Source organism: Chenopodium album, chromosome 4, assembly GCF_948465745.1.
Source record: "Chenopodium album chromosome 4, dcCheAlbu1.1, whole genome shotgun sequence".
Lineage (NCBI taxonomy): Eukaryota > Viridiplantae > Streptophyta > Magnoliopsida > Caryophyllales > Amaranthaceae > Chenopodium > Chenopodium album.
Window position 1 is genome coordinate 52,674,589 of NC_137837.1, and position 5,062 is coordinate 52,679,650.

The window sequence follows — 5,062 nt, forward strand, 5'->3', positions numbered from 1 at the left end:
CACATCTGTAAAAATTGCAATGCAGACAAAATTATTATTACAATACACTAGTGCATAACTAACCTCAAGTAACACCTAAAAAGTGTTACATAAAGTGGTAAAAGTGTTATTATAGACAATAGGTAACACTTTAGTGGGTGATACATTCGCCCGTGTTACCTAAGGTCTTATGTAACACTTTAGGTAACATATGGTAACACTTTTCAAAGTGTTACTATAAACCCTCTTACGTAACACATTTTTATATTGTTAGTATCATTACTAAAGTGTTACCTTTTATTTGTTATGTAACACTTAATATCTTTGGTAACATTTTTCAATCATATAGTAACACTTTATCCGACATTATGTATCACTTTTGTGTACTAAAGTAACAACATTTTTCATTCATCTTATGACGTATAGTAACACTATTCAACATTATATATCACTTTTTACAAACTAATGTAACACCTTATTAATTAATAGGTAACATTTATCATTATAATAATAATAATAATAATAATAATAATAATAATAATAATAATAATAATTATTATTATTATTATTATTATTATTATTATTATTATTATTATTATTATTATTTTTAAATATAAAATAATATTAATATGTACGACAACCATGAAAGTAAAATTAACATATACAATAGACAATAATTTGAATTGAAATAATTTCATGGTTCTTACAAATTACATACATAAATACCAAATTTTTTGTTTGGCCAACCAATAATAATCAAAATAAAAAGAAAGTCAACTCCGATCTCTAGCCCTCCAAATTCCGAATAACAGTCAGCACAGTAAGCAGGAGTAATAATAGCAGATAGTAACAACCACCAAGCAGTAACAGCAGCTAGTAATAGCTGACATCTATACCTGCAGCAGATGTAGCATCAGATAACAGTAGCACTAGATAGCAGTAGCGGATATCAGCAGCAACAGAACAGAAGAAGATGGCCAAGTTGAACTATTTTTAAGCCTTACTCTGGACATGTCCTACTAGTGGGCAAAAGCAAGGATTCCTGTCACAGTTCCAAAATATTACTTCGTATTAATTAAAAGTCCATAGACACTATGTGACTCTTCCACAATTCACACTTGACAAAACCAATCTGTTAAAAAACAAGACTATATATGCAATCAAAATTAACCACAATAGAAACAACATAGAAGCTAAAAAAAAAGGGAAAAGGAAGTTAAACACCCATAAATTTTAGTCAAATTTTAAGGTTTGAGGCAGGGTTTAGATACTAAATAATCTTCAACAAGATGACCAGGTTTATTGCACTTCTAACTGTGAAAAATAGAGACTCAAAACATAATATGTAAGAAGCAGAACAGATGAGGATGTACAAGATCATACGTTTCATAATACAGAGGGGGCATCACTTATCATAACATCATGTATCATGACAGCAAAATCAAAGGCACGAAGCAATATGACCTGGTTCTTGATAAATTATATATCCTTATCAACTTCTTATCTATGAATAATTACTATGAATTGATTGATAGTTGGGGTAAGCTACATATTTTAATAGCATTACAATCTATAACTTTAAAAAGGAGGACAAAGAGATATGTACATGTACTCCACCATATACTGAGGACTGAACTAACTAATGAATCTACAAATGTTGTCTCTATTTTGAAATTGCAGAATTGACAAGAATATGTGTTAAAATGACTGAAGATGACTTACACATTAACTCAAGAATACTTAGTAGCCATTATGTGCTTCAAGAGACATCTTAGTATTAGCTTATTGAAACAAGAAACTACCAAGAAATTCCCAACAAAAGGAATCTAAACCGAAGATGACAAGAATCTACCACTCTCTTTAATTTAAGAAACCAGAATACTTCAAATAATAGGGTAGAAAACACAAGAAAGTAATTGCTTATAATAATAAATTAAATTAGAATCAATGAAGGACTGAGAAGTGAAGCAAACTCACAAGCACATCAACCAATTTTGCATCTAGACACAACACAACCTGTATAATTCTCACCTTCTCTCTAAATTGAATTTGAATCTCTTTTATACTTACCTAATTTCATTTTATACATATCAAACAAAATAAAGGACATAAATCCATGTCAGACACAATTAAAAGCATATAATAAGATCACAGTCACATTAAAAGTGATTAAACAAAGTCACAATTTGATTATTTTGCAAAATTTTGGCAAATTCTATAATCAGCAGTAGCTTTAAACAAAATTCCCAAAAGTAAACTGCAAATCAAGTACCTAGTGTATATCATATCATTCTTTTTGTTCTTATCTGAACAATTTAATAAAACAAATTGCACCTAATTGAAGTGATTAACAATTTGAACAATTTAATTATTGCACCCGATTGAAGTAGGAATCAGAATCCTACACATACAACAACGATTAAATATACATAAATAATGCACTAAGCAACAAAATAAAGACGAATTGTCCCACGTAATACACTAATATTCCCATTTCATTTTTTCAAAGACCTTACCAAACCAAAAATTAATTATAATCTCCTAAACAAATTTTATTAGTCAAAACTCAAAAGCTAACGAAATCATTTTCATATAGAATAGTGGGTAATTAAGAGTAGTTCATAGATTAAACAAAATTGGTCACGTATTCCTTAATTTCAATCAAAACTTATGATAATACATGAATCTCAAATTTTAAAAGGTATCCAAAAATCAATTAATTAATAGAATTGATGAAAGAGATTAAGAGAGAAGTATAAATAAACCTGGTCAAAGATGAAGCAATTAAGGCGTCTACAAGGTTTGAAGCCAGCCTATGTCCTTGTTCTCTCTCTTCGCTAAAATCAACCACCCAATTTTCTTATGCCCTTATTCAATTCATGATTGATGGTGCTCGTTGTTGATTTATCACATCATCTAGCTCCATCATAATCTCATTTATCATCAAAGTTTCTATTGAATATTCATCTAGGGTTTTCCAACAGAAAGCCCCTTTCGTCACTCAACCCGTGTGCTCGTGGGGTAATGGACTTCTTTGGCCAGTGGGTGGGGACGTAAGGTGGCCGGTGAGAACTTCATTCATTAGCCAAAGGGTGGGCGTCATCGTGGGGTGGCTGGTGAGGCGGTGAGTGAGAAACTGAGTTTTAAAAGAGAGGGAAAATTGAGATCAGGGAATTGGGAAAGAGTAAAGGAGGAAAGAGAGAAGTGATAAAATATTTTTTTTTTATTATTATTATTTTTATCTTATGCTTCTAAAACGAAAGTGTTACAATCAAATGCTACCTAAAATTAAAGTGTTACAACTAAGTGCTACCTAATATAAAAGTGTTACAACCAAGTGTTACATAAAACCAAAGTGTTACACGAGTGTTACTTATATATCGAATAGTTTTATAACTTTGAAAGTGTTACCATTTTGTGTTACCTAATGTCACTTTTGTAGTAGTGATACAAAAATATATTTTTTGATTTCTATAATTAAAAATGTTATTTTTCTACCTGTAATAAAATTGGAGAACCGCGTAAAGGTGCTTTTGGGTCCCTTTTCAATTCATCGAGACTAATCATAGTCTCTCCAACTATTAATGGCATCGGATTCCTCCCAGATTCAATTTGTTCTAGTACAGTGGTGATAATTGATTGACCCTCATTATTTTTACCACTATTAAGAAAATATTGATTGAGCATGCAAAATAAAAACGCCCTTCTTCTATATACATGAAAGGATTCAGAAAGAGGTTTATCAAAATAATAGCGTGCGAATTCTTTCAAATTAACTATATTGCCATCTACTATTTTTGATAAATCTCTATCCTTTAAATTAAAGAAGCGTTCGAAATCCTTATAGTAATATGCATCTACTCTAGGGATTACTACCAGGTCTATTGCAGGGAAGCCTAAGATAGCACCAAATTCCTCTGGCAAAGGGCTAATCTCATCATACCCTATTCTAAAACAATGCGTATCAATATTCCAAAATTCTAGAGCGGTATGTATGAAGTCTAGGTCTAAATCTACCCCTTTGACACCATAAATTTCCCCCAAGTGAAATAAATCTAATTCTTTTCTTTCTCTAGCATTAAGAGATCGACACCATTCATGAGTGTATTGGGTGAAGGTTTTAGTGGCTAAAGACATGATTATTATTTTTCCTAAAGAAGAGAATAATTGTTTTCGCTGAAATTATGAGAAGAATCGGTTGAGCAGGGGGCTATTTATGCACAAATTGCGAAGAATTTTAATCTGAATGAAATACGGAGTCAGCGTCAATTGGCGTCAAAACCCCGACATTAGCGCCACCCTCCAGAGCTTGGCGCCACACGCTAAGTGTAGCGCCTGGCGCCAAGTCACCATGACAGTCGCGCGTGCCCAATTTGCGTTTTTTATATTAAACTTGAGTCGGTTAAAAACTTGATGGCTCCGTATAATTTTCCTAAATATCTTTTCTATCTTTTTTTCTTAATTAATTAAATATCGCAATTATTTTTAATTTATTTTATTTCCTTTTTTTTGGATTTTATTTTAATTTTCAAAAAACCAGCATTTTTTTCCGTTTTCTTTTCCTTTTTATTTTTTCTTTTTGGGGGAGAGAGTTGGATAATATCCTCCATCAATAGTAAAAATGACGGATTTTTTGCGCGAAATTGTTATCACACTTCTTTTGCACACACTAACATACACTAACATAATAATAAACAATCAAATGAATTTACGATTACATAAAAATACAAATTTGTCTAAATAATGAGTCAAAGGCAAAGTTCTATAAAAAAATCAAAATAAAATACATATACAGAAACAGAGTACGGCGCCGGAGGACGTAGGCCCATCATGCCATAAAAACTGCGCCGTACGGGGAGTCACCTCTCCACCAGCTCCAGCCTCAGCACCAGCTCCAGTCTCCGTAGGAGGAGGAAGACTCAAGACAGGACTGCTCCAGCCGAGATCAACCGGAGGCTGAGACCGCGGAGGCTGCTGCGATGACGAGCCAACCTCGTACATCCCACCACCTCTGAAAGCCGAGGTAGCCTCTCCTACCAGTGCAGCAGGAGCACCCTCAGAAGAAGATCCCGAGCCCTCAGCA

General features: G+C 32.8%; 1 long non-coding RNA gene across 1 annotated transcript; it reads right to left on the bottom strand.

The window, feature by feature from the left end:
• Window positions 1-628: 628 nt before the first annotated feature.
• LOC145626996 (uncharacterized) lies at window positions 629-3,277 on the bottom strand. The gene is made up of 2 exons (XR_014111246.1): window positions 2,745-3,277; window positions 629-1,021 (listed from the first exon to the last, which is right to left on the bottom strand). It is a non-coding gene; the product is annotated as an uncharacterized LOC145626996 (long non-coding RNA).
• Window positions 3,278-5,062: the final 1,785 nt, after the last annotated feature.